This window comes from Dicentrarchus labrax, unplaced genomic scaffold, assembly GCF_905237075.1.
Source record: "Dicentrarchus labrax unplaced genomic scaffold, dlabrax2021, whole genome shotgun sequence".
NCBI classification, from domain to species: domain Eukaryota; kingdom Metazoa; phylum Chordata; class Actinopteri; family Moronidae; genus Dicentrarchus; species Dicentrarchus labrax.
In genome coordinates this window covers 54,850-72,767 of record NW_026136955.1, presented here as the reverse complement: position 1 = coordinate 72,767, position 17,918 = coordinate 54,850, and the positions used below count along the sequence as shown (strand labels likewise).

Genomic DNA, 17,918 nt, shown 5'->3' with positions numbered 1-17,918 from the left:
CTCCCATTTGAATTATTCTGATTATTTGTTCCCAGATTTGAGCTGAATGTGGTCCTGCTGTCGAACCATCTACGATACAAATATGACATTTTCAAAGTCCTGGAGGACGAAATCTTGCTCACAAGATAAAATAAAAACCCATGTCAACCACAAGGGAGCGCTAAAGTAAAGTTATAAAGTTGATATCTCATTAACAGGATGAAAGTGGTGTCAAACAGCCTCTGACCTTTAATATTGTTCTCTGTTCTCTAACTACATGACTTTGTTAATTCACTGTAATCTTTTTAAACAGATTCTCCCAATCGCAGCAGATTTGTTCCACCAACCCTGGATGTGGTCCAGATCTACAGATCCAACAGCAGGTGGTCCTGAACAGGTTTCTGCTCTTATCTCAGGATTCAGTTGTTCAAACGTCACCAAATGTGATCGAGTATTGTAACACCAGATTCAGAGGATATATGACAGTGTTTCACTTTGATTTTAACTTAATAGATAACATCACTGGGCCAACATTGTTCCAAAATGACTCCCAAACCCCGACCAGCCTGGGTCTTCATAACTTTAGAATCGGACCATCGGCCGGTTCACGGTACATTCAGATCGATCCAGGGGTCCGCGTACCGATGTCGTCGAATCTATAACGTTAAAACTGATTTCTGAATGTGTAAATCTTTACAGCCCAAGAGCTCAGTATCTCTGCTTTCAATATTTGTGAGGTGTTTTTAAAGAGTTACGTCTTCAATAGGAACAAACAGGGTTGGTTTTGGTCTTTTCATGCTCAGAGTAATAAAAATATAATGTGATATAATAATTCAGCCAACATGAGGATAAAAATGTAAAATCCTTGACTGAGCTGATGGCTGTGTGTCAGCTGTGAAATCCATGTGGATGTGAGAGGAGCTCCTTGGAGGACCTACTCTGCTCCCTGAGCTCCTTCCTCTTCAGTCGGCCCTCCTCCAGCTGCAGGAACACCCAGGTTATAATCATCCAGCTCAATGTTCTCCTGTCTGCCCGGCTTCTGCCCCCTGCAGGCCTGGAGAGACACGACAGCATGAGTCCCCTCTTCAGTTCAATAAACAGACAGAGTGCTTCATTTCAGTCAGTCCTCTAAACAACAGACAGTGTCAGTACCTTACAGCAGCAACAGAGGGCAGTGTTCACCAACAGCAGAGTCAGCAGCAGGAGGACCACTCTGATGAAGTGATGATGAACTGATGGATCTGATCAAACACATGGACAGTCATCACATCACAAGGTGTTTTCTCCCAGAATCTGTTCAGTGAACTGTTATCTGACCACACATCCTGTCTGCATTGTTCTCCAAACTAAGTTAGCATAGCCCCGATCAACCAAACTCCATTCAGAAAACAAACATTTCAAAAGTTATTTGCTTGTGGTCTTGCAGACAGACCCGACTAAATAACTTGAGCTTATGTAGTTATTTCAGCATCTTTTTGATCCGTTTATTGCAATTAAATCACAGCAAATTGTGTTTACTCTGTAAATATGGTGAACAGTGAAATACCTCAGTCAGTAACCAAACATGATCTGTCCTACAGTATGTTGTTTGCTGTTGACATTTACACACTTATATAAGTTTGGACACTATATGACATGTGTAACACAATGACAGTAGTCTCTGTTGTCAGCTGATCATCTTTCCAAAGCTGCATGTAAACAGTCAGTGAGACAGTTTCTCTGCTTCAGCTTACCCGAGACAGTGAGAGAGAGCAGACGGCTCTCAGAGGAGAAGTTATGAGAGAAAACATAGACGTGATAAACACAGCTGTAGTTTCCTTGGTGGGCGGGCTCTGCAGCAGGAAACAGGAAGTGGGCAGAGTGATTGACAGCTGGCTGGGTGTAGTTGTGCATTGTGTTGGAGGAGGTGAAGGTGAGCTGGAAGGGAGCCTCCTGGGTACTGTGGCTGGATGGAGCAGCTGATGGTGAAGGTGGAGCCCCTGAGCACCCGAAACTCCTGCTGCTGGGCCTCAGAGACCCCGTACGTGGAGGAGGACACAGAGATGTTGGGCCGAACCAGCAGGTCTGTAAATGAGACGAGATGATGAAAGGTCGCATTGATGATGTGAATGTCACTGGACTGATATCAGTAAGAGACATGGAGCAGACAGACAGACAGACACACAGACAGACAGACAGACAGACAGACAGACAGACAGACCAGCCCACTTCTGACTTCAGGATGTCATGTTCATGTCATATATGATGTTAGATGATGTCACTGATGGGCTAACCTGAACAGGTGAGAGTCAGGAAGTAGGAAGAGGAATATGATCTTGCACACTCCCTCAGAGAAGATCCAGACTGAACACAGTCAGAGTAGATCCACCACACAGGTCTGACTGAAGACTCCTCTCTCTCTCCTACAGAAACAGCAGAACCACAATCCAGATTTCTACAGACAACAGTTGCTTCCTTCAGGGTCCAGCCTGAGCCAATCACTGGTCTCCAGTCTCCATGTTTCAGCTCCAGTGTTCCTGCACAGCGACTGTCTCCTCCCTCCAACCTGACAGAATCTGAACGGAAATAAGAGAGTCATCAGTAAAAGAATAAAGTGAGTTTCATCAGAACAGAAATGAACCAATCAGAGCTGCAGCTCCTCTTCTACCTGAGCAGGTGAGTCCAACAGCTTTTCCAGGTGAGCAGGTGTTTCTAGCTGAGCCTGAGCTTCTACAGTCCAGGAGAGCAGACTCATGGCCTCCACACTGGAACTCTTTGGTCCACATTGGAGCCTCCACTTCTCCATAGAGCGCCCCCTGGAGGACTGAAGGAGCCCCACAGCCGAGCTCCCTACAGACCACCTCTGCATCCTGCTGGTCAAAGTCATCTTCACACACTGAGGACCACCACTGGTTAGACTGGTCAGACTTCACCTCCAGTCTGCCTGAGCACGGACTAGTCCCATCCACCAGCCTGACAGAGTCTGGACAGATAATAGAAGATAAAAAAGAGAGAGAGAAAAGACACCAGACACAAATAAAAAGATGTCAAACAACATGGGCCCCTCCCACCCCGGACACAAACTCTTTTGTCTATCAGGACCAAAACCGCAAACCACAAAAACAGTTTCTTTCCACATTACATTAATGCACTCCCATTTCCTGTACAGTTTTTCTTATCTTTATTTATTTATATTTTAAAAGTACTCTATTTTTTTTGTGTGTGATTGTATATTTTATGCACCACTGCAAAAAGACGAATTCCTCATATGTGTAAAAATCTACCTTGCAATAAATCTGATTCTGATTCTGACATAATATAATGTTTATTTAACATTACACACATTGGCCTTAAAAACACACACACGTACACTAGAGGATGCTGGTCCGTAGAGGCAGGGGAGGTTGTTCCTCCTCTATTGTTGAGAGGAAAGAGGGAAATAAAACTATAAAAAGAGTAACTGGTTGAAATAAACAGTGACCAAACAAACAATTATCATTCATGAATTAAGGTTTCTCTCTGCTTTGGAGAAAATCCATCATTCAAATTGTGATTAAAATGCTTCCACAGCGACACCTGCAGGACACCCCTAGTGTTTTTAAGGAAAGTGCAGCTGCTGTTTCAGTGTGGGTATTTACCAATGGTGCTGGGATCATTACTGTCATATTTCCTTTGTAGCAGAGAAATAGAGCTGCTGTGTTTGAACTACTTTGTTGAGGATAACTGCCAACTTTGATTCAATCCTGCTTCTTGTTACATCTCACAACCTTTCAATCAGGAAAGACCTTATTTTGGAGTGGACAAATATATTTAGATGATATGTGCTCAGTGAAGATTAGAAATGTAAAAGTCTTTGGCGATTAGACCCCATCGTAAAGTCATCGTATTTGAGGGGGTTGGTGGAGCTGTGATTAGTATAGGGAACCCCCAAAAGAATAGAAAAGAATGAGAAAGGAACAACGAACCAGGTAAAAATGCTTCAATCCTACCGTACCAGACAGCAGGGGATCACTTAAAATATGTAATATGTAACAGGAACATATAGCTGGAAGTAAATGATTGTACAATAATGCCGTACTGAGGTTGTATTGACCATGACGTGGCAAATGAGATCGGACTAAATTACAACAAGCCGGCAAATGTAAAGGAGTGTTTTCACAGAGGAAATGTGAGCTTGATACTAGAAGAAAATGAGGTCAATTATATGAAATAATGCAGTTTTGGAGCCCAGGGAAAAGCCAGGGCCGGCGCTCATTAGCAGCTATGGGCACTGGCCATGACTGCAAGCTGTTATTCATCACTGACACCCTGTCCGGCCGGTGGCTGCTGGTCGATTGTGGGGCTCAGCGCAGCATCCTGCCGGCGAAGTCTGTGGACACCATGGCTGGCAGTGGACGCCGCCAACAGCACATCCATTTGTACCTATGGCATGAGTTATGTGGAAGTGTGTTTCGGCGGGTGGCATTTCGGCTGGGACTTCGTCATGGCCGCCGCGTCTCTCTCTCTCTCTCTCTTTTGCTTCGTACCCCTGCATGCTGGGAGGGGTAGGGATGCTTTGTCTGTCGAACACGCTTGCCACTGGGGTCCTGTAACAACGCCTGCTCGCCGAGTTCCCTGACCTCACCACGCCCACGTTTTCATTGGCGGTGGCTAAGCATGGCGTGGAGCACTACATCATCACGGTTGGCCCCCCAGTCTATGCATGAGTCAGGCGCCTCGACTCTGCCAAGCTCGCGATCGCCATGGAGGAGTTCACCACCATGGAGTACCTCGGCATCGTGCGCTGTTCCAACAGTCCGTGGGCCTCCCCCTGCACATGGTGACCAAGGCTGATTGCGGTTGGATTGCCTGAACGCCACCACCCCCGACCAGTACCCAGTGCAGCACATACAGGACTTCTCCGCACACCAAGCTGGCACCACCATCTTTTCGAAGGTGGACCTGGTGCGCGGTTACCACCAGGTGCCCGTCCACCCGCAGGATGTCCCCAAGACAGCAGTCATCACACCCTTCGGCCTTTTCAAATTCCTACGGATGCCTTTCGGCCTCAAGGGTGCAGCGCAGATGTTTCAGTGCCTCATGGGCTGGTGCTTCTACTGGGCAGCTTCCAGGTATGAATGTGTAACAGTGGCTTCCTCTCAGTGAACCTTCCCTGAATAAATAAAGGCTAAAAAACATTGAATTTAAGTGGTTTTGCCACATAAAGGTACAGAATGCCATGTTGCTCCAGCAGTACCTCATTAGACCAGAGAGCTGTTGCAACAGAGACGAAAGGTGATGAGCGCCCTGTGAAGCCCTGCTGAACGCAGAGGCCAGCTGCATGTAGGCTTGGCAGTGACGAGGGACGCTGATTGGAGACATTGAGGAATTTTCTGGGAACTGATCGGTATGTGAGGACAGCTTGTACCTGACTGTGTTGATTTGGTTTTGTAGGCTACTGGTATTGATGCACGGTGAAAATTTCAGAAGTGAAAACATATTGCTGTGATTTGTTTGTTGGTGGTATACTGGCATTGATACACGATGGAAGGTTTAAGGCAACAAAACATACTGTGTGTGTCTGTGTGTGTGTCAACATGGGTGCATTACTGTCATTAATGATGTCGTTGATGATGTCACTGATGGGCTTACCGGAACAGATGAGATTCAGGATGTAGGAAGAGGAATCTGATCTTGCACACTCCCTCAGAGAAGATCCAGACTGAACACAGTTAGAGATGATCCTCCAAACAGGTCTGACTGAAGACTCCTTTCTCTCTACTACAGAAACAGCAGAACCACAGTCCAGATTTCTACAGACAACATTTGCTTCCTTCATGTTCCAGCCGAAGCCCCTCACTGGTCTCCAGTCTCCTTTATGTTTCCCCTCCAGTGTTCCTGCACAACGACTGTCTCCTCCCACCAACCTGAACTCCTCAGACTCTGAACAGAAACAAGAGAGTCATCAGTAAAAGAATAAAGTGAGTTTCATCAGAACAGAAATGAACCAATCAGAGCTGCAGCTCCTCTTCTACCTGAGCAGGTGAGTCCAACAGCTCCCAATACACTGACACTGAATACACTGGAACACTTGGTATCCATTTTTAAACACTTTCAAACAATAAAACAACATCATCATCTGCAGATTCATCTATTCTGTTCCTTCTGCTCAGGTACTCCACAATCTTTGCTCTCCACACAAAGACGATTCTTTACTTCTCTTTTCTTTCTCTATTTACCTGCTGAGTTGGGTGTTCCTTCAGTCTGCAGTGCTGAGGAGAAAATCAGAAAATACTCATCAGTATGAAGCAGCATTTTGAAAAGAGGACAGTCGATCCAAGTTTCTTGGAGCTCAGAAACAACACATTCACCTGAAAACTCAAGAACACATTAAAACACCTGAATAATCACAAACCCGACACACCTGAAGGCCTTAACAAGGATAAACTTGTCAACAACTGAACACAATTGGACACACTTGTACACCTGGAGATATCAATCTAACTATATAATCAATCTATTGCCCATGTGCAACTGCTGCTACTATTTGTGTTATCTGTTGTTTGTGGATTCTTACGTTTTTTTTTTCTTGTACATAGTGTTTTTAATTTTTATTTATATTTTCCTACTGGGACTTTATTGCGTTAATTACAAATAATTAATTACAGAAAAAATTACGTGACAAAAAAATAACGCATTTAATCACAATTTATTTTTGCACTCCAAACAGCGCAGAACGTTGCTCGTTGTACAAGTGTGTGCAAATTGTGCAAGAAAGAATTTGCCCATCACCGGAGCACTTCCAGCCTCCGCTACCACCTCAATGCCAAACATGTTGCAGCTAGCACAGACCACGCTCCTAGTTCAAGCAGGCAGTGTGTTGAAGACATAGAAAGTTTACAAAAAGTCCTGAAAAAGCTTGAATATAGCTAACTTGAATTTAAGTTTGTGCCTTGTGAACAATGCAATCATAAAATTCTTTATTCATATTGCACTTTATGTTAACAGTCAGTGATGAAAATAAACACGATTTTGTTGTTTAAGCTCATTTATGTGTCTAGTCATTGATTCAGTCATATACCAAAATCCATTTCAATTGAAAAATGTTGCTTCTCGTCTCAAATATTGATATGCTATTAATTGAGATTAATTAATTACAAAGCCTCTAATTAATTAGATTATTATTATTTAATCAAGTCCCACCACTACTAATCATACAATGTTGAGTCCTTGAATATACCTGACCCTAACTCCAGCACAAGGATTTCATTGTTCATTTGTTTTAATGATTTACTATCAGTATACCTGAGAAAAAAGAACATTTGTTGTATTGACTGGAATTTTTATGGTTGTGTTCTATTTTTAAATTGACTATATTTCATTGTTTTTGTATTCTGTCTTAATATCATCCTATCAATCATCTGTGAATCACTTTGAGCTGCACTAAACTGTATGAATGGTGCTATACTTATAAAGTTAGAGCTCCACATCCTCCAACTTACCAGCTGTTGATGGTCATTTTGGTCGTAGGTAATAATTTATTTATTAATTATTAAGTTCCAAAATAAAAAGTTTTGTGTATTTCATGAGACTAACCTAAATTAAAAGTGGTGCCCGAAGAACTTTATAATGAATTTAAATTATACTTATTATTTGATAATTGATCATTTTGATAGGTAAACTTTAATGAATTGCACCAACACAGTAGTTGTCTTTCTTTGTATGGGTCCATTAAAGGTGATGTTGACATCCTGCAGTTAAACTCTCTGAAGTGCATTTCTGTGAAACACTGTCCCTCTGATAAATGTTCATTTGATCAGAATCTGCTGACAGATTACAGATTACAGGACTGTGGTTCCGTTAGCACACTGAGCTCTTACTATCACATTAATGCTGTCAGCGTCAGGACATGTGACATGTGTTCACTAATTACCTGATATTTATTAGTTCTGATGATTTAGTGAAGTTGACCTTTGACCCCACAGACGCACAAACAAAAACAAAACAAACGTCAATATCTCAGCAACAACTTCCCAGTGACAGTACGCACACACAGCTACACACACCTTCTGACACCACTGAATTATTGCAGAGAGATAATTACTAAAAAACAATCATTGACTAAAAAGTTCATTAAAAACTGGGTTTGATTTGATGAAAATCTGAAGGATTAAAACTTTACTCTGTACAATTTTACACTGTTTTCCTTTTTTTCTTCCTTTCATACATCAATGTGAGTGTGTGTGTGTGTGTGTGTGTGTGTGTGTGTGTAGAGAGAGAGAGAGAGAGAGAGACACACACTTATTTCACCATCTTTAAAGCAGAGTCCTACCTGAGCTCCACAGCAACAGCAACAGCACCAACAGGTGATCCATGTCCAGGTAGAGCGTCTCTCTGTCCGTCTGTATGCTGTCTGCTCTGATGTCTCACATGTGCTGTCCTCAGTGTCTGTCTGCGTACAGGAAGAGGTGGAGCTTTACTGGAGTATATCTGACTGACTCTCTGTCTGATAATGGTGCAGTGTCATTATTATTATTATTATTATTATTATTATTATTATTATTATTGGATGTTGCAGGGAAAAATGACTAAAAATAGAATCAAAAACTGGTTTTGATTTGATGGAAATCTGATGGATTCAAACTTTACTGAGAACAATTTTACAATGTTTTCCTTTTTGTCTAACTTTGATATTGTGTTTGTGTGGAGGTCATAGACACGTCAGGTCGTATAGAAAATAAAAAGCAATAAATAACCGAAATAAATGAAAACCTTCCTGCAGATGAAATAAAACAGTGGTGGTGGCCTAAAGGTTACAGAAGTGAGTGGAAAGTCATTGGTTCGATCCCCCGGGCAGAGCAGAGCTCTCCTTGCTGCTGCTGTCCACCACGAGCTGGTGACAGCCGCTCCCACAGGAGCTGACAGATGCTTGTCAGGGTGTTGTGTCATTCAGTGCGTCCCATCCTTACAAATGCAAAACTACATGGCAAACTTGGATTGTGACTTTTTGTTTAGTTGAATATAAAAAGTGTGGAAAGTCACTGGGAGAGTTTTGGAAGAACAAAATAATGAACAAAACACAGTGTGTTGTTTTAGGTTCCCTCCGTTCTGCAGCATCCAATCTCTCACTGCTCTGGGATGGAGACTGTTGTATTAAATGCTCTTGTGCTCATGAAGAAGATGTGTATCTATGTGAAGTTGTGAAATCCTAGCAGAGTGTAACTTCCTCATGTTGAGTGCGTCTGTGTAATGATACTGCATGACAACTGTTGCTAAGCCGACGCAGTGAGCGTCAGAGACAAGAAAACACTCAATCTGTCAAAGAAAGAAGCCTATTAAGTCTCTAAGATTGGTAAAACATTATTTAAAAATACCATCATGATTATAATTCTATTAATGTTATTTTCTGTATGTAGGCTAATAGTCCCACCCACTGTTTAACTGCGTACAGGAACCGATCGCTCTATCTGGCTGCCAATCAGCAGATCAATATCTATGGTCTTTCTGAGCAGAATGAGCCGTCACTCTTCCTGTGTGTTGCTATGGTGATCCAAACCACATGTGAGCAGTTTGCTTGTCCGTCTGAATATTTGGCTTTTATTTATTAGTTATGATGATTTAGTGAAGTTGACCTTTGATCCCTGCAGAGTCAGAAAGCTTCGATTAGAGGAAAACCTGAGGAAAAGTGACTCTGAGGAAACATTAAGTTGTTGCACTTTATCAGTTTTCTCCTGTTGAGCAGTGATGGAAGAAGTACTCACATCTTTTACTGCAGTAAAAGTACTAATACCACAGTGTACAAATACTCTGTTACTAGTATTTATGTTGCTGAAGAAAATAATTATAACTGACTAAAAATAGAATTAAAACATTAAAACTTTACTGTGTACAATCTTACAGTGTTTTCCTTTTTGTCTTCCTTTGCATTGATATGATGTGTGTGTGTGTGTGTGTGTGTGTGTGTGTGTGTGTGTGTGTGTGTGTGTGTGTGTGTGTGTGTGTGTGTGTGTGTGAAGAGTTCATTTGCAACAACAGATTAAAGCCATTCTTGAAATGAATCAACCAACAGCAGTTTGATTGATAATCCCTGGATTGCACTCACAAGAATCAAAATGGAGATATCTGTTTTTCTAATGAAGCCTTCGTATGTTACTCCAACATCCAACACAAATATTTCACCATCTTTAAAGCAGAGTCCTACCTGAGCTCCACAGCAACAGCAACAGCACCAACAGGTGATCCACGTCCAGGTAGAGCGTCTCTCTGCCCTTCTGTCTGCTGTCTGCTCTGATGTCTCACATGTGCTGTCCTCAGTGTCTGTCTGCGTACAGGAAGAGGTGGAGCTTTACTGGAGTATATCTGATTGACTCTGTCACAGTAGTTATAAAACAGACACAGTTAGAGTCTTTAACACAAGTGCCTGATAATAATACAGTGTCATTATTATTATTATTATTATTATTATTATTATTATTATTATTGACTTAAAGCCCATTATGTAACTTTTCCTCCTCACATCAGCTTCAGAATCATGCTGATGTTACACTGACTGTAACAGGGTGATGCTTCCTCTGTACTCCTGTTCTTGCACTGTGGAACTTTGGTCTGCGGGTCGGAACGAGTGTGTAACGCTTTACGGCACTAAGGCACACACCACCAACTATGTGACTGATTTATGGTGAAACTGGCAGGGGTGGAAAGAGTACCAAAAAATCTACTCAAGTAAAAGTAAAAAGTAGCTCATTTAAAATGTACTCAGAGTAAAAGTTACTTAGTTACTTAGAACTTGCAATTTAGTTTGAACAGGAGCTGGTTGTCAGGACTTGGCACCATCAGGGGAGTCAGAAATAAAATCATTGTTTTCAAGTTGCACCGACGCACCTGTCTCATATTCAGGTGTACAGCAGGGCCGTTTCTAGCTGTTTGGGGGCCCTATACGAGATACTAATTTGGGGCCCCTATTTTTTCAAACTCTGAGGTAGAGATTCCTAACTGTTTCATATATTCTGTGACGATGCAGCAGTCTGTTACATTTTAAGAGGAAAGCAGGCTAGAGTACATTAATAAATGTCAGGAGCAGTTGCTGATGGTCCTGCTGCTTGCTGGTCAGAAGCTGATGAAGGTCCCCCTGGCTCTCCTTGAACTGGAAGTATTTCAAAATTGCTCCTGCAAAGACAAAGCTCCTTAGCAATCAGAAGCAAATATTCATATCATATAACTGCAGCTGTGTTGCACTATGCAAAACATTCTGAATCTGTTTTTATATTAAACATTACAATATGCAGCGTCCCTGTTTAAGCATCTACCAGTTTTTTCTGTGTTTATCTCCACATTATACTAGTTCATTAATAAAAATGAAGGTAAATGAGTGATGAGCACCATATGATATAAAGGGAATATGTTTGCATATATCTTGCAGTGCATTACAAAGTGGACAACTAGCAGTCCTATGCAGCACAGGACACTTTAAATATACAGGTTTGTTCAAATTAGTAAACTACATTGTCACAATAAATATTCTAATACATTTGGCAAGGGGAATTCAACTAAGTCAGCAGATTTGTCCAGTAACCAAACCACAGTAAATAAAAATACAATAGAGCAAAGAATTGGATAATATTTTATAGCACAGTGATCATTTAAAATTCATAGTGCTATATGAATAATCCACTGCTACTACTAAAAGTAACAATAATCAGTCTGATAATATTTGGTTTTATTTATACAATAGTAGCACAGGTCTATGCTTAGGACACATTTATTTGAGCCTTTTTGTAAATCAAACTCTGGATAAAGCTGACTTTATTTACATACAATCAATCATAGCCCGTTATCTGAGGTAGCTCACATTTATCTGAGGATAGCTGAACTAACCAGCATGACAAAAGTAACAAACTAACTTGTTCAGAAGTTGGCATTATGTGTCCCCCTCCACCCCACATCAAATGCCTTACCTTGATCCTGTGGTCGTTTCTCTGCACCAGACGCATAAGTACGTTTCGATGACGTTGTAATGAGCGTCATCCGTTATTCTCATCACTTCAGTGGAAGGTGGGCGGCTGTCAATCACCCCGGCAGACGTCACTTACAACTTGCAGTTTTGGGGGCCCCCTGGTGGCTGCGGGGGCCCTATGCAGCCGCATAGTCCGCATATAGCAAGAAACGGCTCTGCAATTACAGTAACGAGAGTAAATCCCCGCAGCAAGGCGCGCCACCGCGAGGTGCACTGGATGGAGGGACTGAGTTGGAAATCTGCTCCTCACATTGTTGTGGGGGAGTTTATTGTGAAAAGACTTTGGTGCTGATGTACTGTAAAGTTTCTTTTTAACTTCTTGAGTCCTTAAAAACTTTTCTACAGTGGAACTAAAGTCCTTTAAAAGTCACATTTGTGGATCAAGTAAAATAGGAGCTGAATCACCAACTGGGTCCTCAGACCTTCAGGGGCTCCGAAGGCTCCGGGTTTACTATGTGGCAATTAGTCTGTGGTAATTGGATGAACTGCATATGTGTTAGTGAACAGTGTGTGCACAATATAGTGAACTGAGAGGCCCTGAGGGGACTCCTGTGTTATTACATCATCTTTGAGCTCCTGTTTAAAGAGTTCAAATCTAGTTTAAGGTTTATTAGTTCAGTTTATGTTGTGTTTACGTGCTGCTGCACATGTTCATACTCTATACAGCATATTCATATCTACCCCTTTATATTCATACACATTACTCTGCACTTTACTGTTTTTGGACTTCAGGTTAGTTTGTTGACCAAACTAATCCCTAAATAATACATGAGAGAGGGAGAAATGAGGGGTCCACAGGGACCCACAGCTCCGGGGTAAAAGTAGAATAATGTAAATTATAGGCAACATTTTAGACCAAATATCATTTTATTGCAGATAAAACATGTTTTTACTGTTGACTTTTTAAGCAGCTGATAATTGATGGTGATATATTTCTGACATATCTATCTATTATTCCTTGAACATTCATGCAGAGAGAGTGTGTCCATAAAAACCTCCGTCCTTATCTCACTCTGCTTTCTTCACTCCTCTTTTAGGATGGTGCAGTCATTAGTTTAGAGTATTAACTACAGTTACTCTAAAGAAAGACAAGAAATCTGTGTTTTAAAAAAGAAATAATGTCAAAGTTTAAATGGGGAAGATAAATTAAAGTGTCTCTTATTGCTCAACTCTTGGACACTGCCGCCATCTAGTGTTTGTAAAGTGTTAATACATCCAGAGTGCACTCATGAATCATTAACACATTTGTGCCCACAACTAAAACTTTGAATTTCCTTTGGTGGAAGTGTTCTCTGGGCTCGCCTGAGCAGAAAATTTGAAGAAATATTCAACACGGGTCGAACTGTTTGGCTGGAAAGAGTTTTTCATATTATATTTAGTCTCACTGTAAAACATAATGAGTTACTTCAACTCAAACTGTTTGAGGACACCGACTGCCTTTAATCATTTAAGTCTATTAACTCAAACAATTTGATCATTAACAATATTTGATTTGACTCAAGTATTTATTGTGAAGATAACTTGGGTAAATGAAGTTAATTGTACCAATTCCATTAAAACTAGTAAGTATATTACACTCATATGCAGCAACTCTCCAAACAGCTGATGTACAATACAAAATCTACAATGAATTGATTCTCCAAATGGTTTTTAACATAGTAGATGATTGTGATACATTCATTACAGCAGGGGTCTCAAACTGCCGGCCCGGGGCCCATTTCTGGCCCTCCACCCCCTCCCCTCTGGCCCCAGACATGATGTCGAAACTATAATATAATCTGACTGATAAGATAATCAGTTTAAAAATATATTTTTTCTGGTTATTTCACATCAATTTAAACTACCACTTCATATACAATTACAATAAAAACACAATAATGGAAAAGCTCATTTGACTGCAAACAACAAGAATGATATAAAACTGTATAGAAACTGCTGTTTGCATTGTTTGTAGTAATGGAAACAGTTTCAGAATATTACACTTTCTTACTTGAACGTTGACCCGGAGATAACAATACCAACAGTGGCCCCAAGACAGTGTGAGTTTGAGACCCCTGCATTACAGTCATCTATGAAATAACCTGAATCCGTAACCAACTAACGACTAACGATTATATTTTAAGGAAAAGCTCCACAGAATACTTTCTGTTCGAGGTGGAAACACAAAATCTGCAGTGGAAACTGTGGAGACATGTGGCTGCACACAGCAAAATCCAAATGTTTGATTTCACATATTCATTTTGCCCAATAGGTAGACAAAGGTCATTTTATTTTGAAAAATCACAAGAATAAGTAAAACATTTATTAAATATCAGATTGGCTCTGGATCAAAGTACATATTATTGGGGCCCGAGCAGCGACCGCTGAGGGAATTATTATTTGTCTTAACTGAAGTTATGAAATGTGGCACAAAAGTTGGTGTTAGTGAAAATGTACGTGTCATTCCATCTCATATAATGGCTCCACAGCACCCGTTAAACTGCAGCCCCCCGCGGCATGTGTTACCGGAATGTATGAAAATCGGTACGCACATGTATCACGACCAAACGTACAAAAAAGCCTCTTGGAGCCATGCCCCAAACCCAACAGGAAGTCGGCCATTTCGAATTTAATGTGCAATTTTGCACGGCTTTTTGCAATATTCAAATTTCATGTGTTTGATGAGATTCTTGGCCTGAAAACATTTACTTGACAAAGTTCAGTCAAAGTCACAGTGCCACCTACTGGAAACAGGAAGTAAGCTTTGTACAGTAATCTTCATCTGATTTACGTGTGATATACTGGCTCATAATGCGGCCGCGGCACTCCCCGACGTACACGGACTGCAGCTTTAACTGAAGTTGAATCCAATGGTACCAAGTATTTGATATAACTCCTTATAGTTTTTGAGATTCAGCCATTTCTGTATTTAGTCGTTAGTCACGAGGGGTTCAACAAAATCTGTATGAAATAAGCAAAATCCTTAGTTACAAAATTACGGCAGCCCTTAAGGGACATTGGGGGAGAAAAAAATACTTTTGCATAGAGAAATATTTGTTAAAAAATAACTTCTGGAAGCAGCAAACCAAAGCAATGGAGAGGCTCACAGCTGAGACATTACGTCAGTGCTTGGTTCTAGTCATGGTTTTCAAATCAGTGAAAGACAGCCGAAGAGGACTGTTGGTGAAAGGGAGATATTCTCGGTGGAAAAAGTAGTCGAACTCTGACGTAATGTCTTTATGTTTGAGTCCAAGGTCAGAATGAAACTCTGTGAAACTCTCCGTAGCTTTGGTTTGATATTTCCCAAACAACGATGACCCTTGGGTTTTACTTTAAAGAGCTTTTTTACACTCCAAATATTTATCACAGGGACACAAAAGTAAACCCATGTCCCCCTAAGGGCCTCCATACAAAATAGGCAAAAATAAGCAAAATCCTTAATCAAGAACGTTAACAAAATTGATGACATAAGAAATAAGTAAAATAAACAAACACAAACAAAATTCACACAAAATAAGTAAAATTCTTAATTGTAAAACTAACCAACATCCTTAAAGCTAGGGTAGGTATTTCAGAGGAATCTTTTGTTGTATTTGTTGAAATTCTTTTACATCCCGACAACAATGAATTAATAAAATGCTCTGAGAGACAATCTGGTCTCTGTGGCTGCTGTAATGAGCTCAGCCAGTGATTGGATTCAGTCTGAATGAAATGATTGTTAATGATGCAGCAGTCGGCCACTATGTGTTCATGTGTTTTCAGGGAGTGGTTTTGGAGGGAGGCCTGAAGGGAACAGGTGGGATTTATGTTTTCACGTGGATCTTTGTCTAACGTTATCTACCCGAGCTTTAATCACAGTAAAACTCTTATGAAATGAGCAAAATCCTTAAAGGTCCAGTGTGAAGGGATTTAGTGACATCTAATGGTGAAGTTGGAGAATGCAACCAACTGAATACAGCTCGCCTTCCAAGTGTGTAGGGGAACCTACGTTGGCTGGGGAAATGCAAACTCTCTTATCTAGAGTCAGTGTTTGGTTTGTCCGTTCTGGGCTACCGTAGGAACATGGCGGACTCCACCAGAAGAGGACCCGCTCCCTCTGTAGATAAAAACGTCTCATTCTAAGGTAACAAAAGCACAACGATTCTTATTTTCAGGTGATTAAACACTGATGAAAACATACCTATGAATAATATATTCCATTTGTGACAATAGATCCTCCTCAATGTTTCACTCTGGACCTTTAAACTACATTTGTACCAAATAAACAAAATCCCTGATCACAACATTTAGTAAAATTCATACAAAATAAACAAAATCTGTAATTACAAAAGTAAGCAAAATCATTATCTACAAAAGTTGGTTAAATTCATACAACATAGAATCAAGATGAATTGGTAAGAAATAAGCAAATCTGTAACTGTAAAAAAATGAGCAAAAATCCTTAATTATAAATGTAAGAAAAATTCTTAATCACACAATTAAATAACACTGGTACAAAATAAGCAAAATCATGTATAAAAAAAGTTTATGAAATAAACAAAATCCTGAATTACTAAAAGAATCAAAATACAGAATAGTTCAAATAAGCAAAATCCTTGATTACTAAAATTAGCAAAAATCCTTAATGTTAAAAAAATAACCAAAATCTTTCTGAAAATAAGTAAAATCCTGAAACAAAATGAAGATTCTTAATAACTGTATAAAAATAATGAAAATTCTTGATTTAAAGATCAAATAAGTTTTAACAACTCATATTTTTGCTCCCAGTTCAATTATTCTGATTATTTGTTCCCAGATTTGAGCTGAATGTGGTCCTGCTGTCGAACCATCTACGATACAAATATGACATTTTCAAAGTCCTGGAGGAGGAAATCTTGCTCACAAGATAAATAAAAACCCATGTCAACCACAAGGGAGCGCTAAAGTAAAGTTATAAAGTTGATATCTCATTAACAGGATGAAAGTGGTGTCAAACAGCCTCTGACCTTTAATATTGTTCTCTGTTCTCTAACTACATGACTTTGTTAATTCACTGTAATCTTTTTAAACAGATTCTCCCAATCGCAGCAGATTTGTTCCACCAACCCTGGATGTGGTCCAGATCTACAGATCCAACAGCAGGTGGTCCTGAACAGGTTTCTGCTCTTATCTCAGGATTCAGTTGTTCAAACGTCACCAAATGTGATCGAGTATTGTAACACCAGATTCAGAGGATATATGACAGTGTTTCACTTTGATTTTAACTGAATAGATAACATCACTGGGCCAACATTGTTCCAAAATGACTCCCAAATCCCCGACCAGCCTGGGTCTTCATAACTTTAGAATCGGACCATCGACCGGTTCATGGTACATTCAGATCGATCCAGGGGTCAGTGTACCGATGTCGTCGAATCTATAACGTTAAAACTGATTTCTGAATGTGTAAATCTTTACAGCCCGAGAGCTCAGTATCTCTGCTTTCAATATTTGTGAGGTGTTTTTAAAGAGTTACGTCTTCAATAGGAACAAACAGGGTTGGTTTTGGTCTTTTCATGCTCAGAGTAATAAAAATATAATGTGATATAATAATTCCAGACAACATGAGGATAAAAATGTAAAATCCTTGACTGAGCTGATGGCTGTGTGTCAGCTGTGAAATCCATGTGGATGTGAGAGGAGCTCCTTGGAGGACCTACTCTGCTCCCTGAGCTCCTTCCTCTTCAGTCGGCCCTCCTCCAGCTGCAGGAACACCCAGGTTATAATCATCTAGCTCAATGTTCTCCTGTCTGCCCGGCTTCTGCCCCCTGCAGGCCTGGAGAGACACGACAGCATGAGTCCCCTCTTCAGTTCAATAAACAGACAGAGTGCTTCATTTCAGTCAGTCCTCTAAACAACAGACAGTGTCAGTACCTTACAGCAGCAACAGAGGGCAGTGTTCACCAACAGCAGAGTCAGCAGCAGGAGGACCACTCTGATGAAGTGATGATGAACTGATGGATCTGATCAA

The 17,918-nt window shown here is 40.6% G+C and overlaps 1 pseudogene; it reads right to left on the bottom strand.

The window, feature by feature from the left end:
* Positions 1-1,588: 1,588 nt before the first annotated feature.
* The window catches only part of LOC127360849 (scavenger receptor cysteine-rich type 1 protein M130-like), a 61,736-nt pseudogene continuing 45,406 nt past the window's right edge, over positions 1,589-17,918 (bottom strand).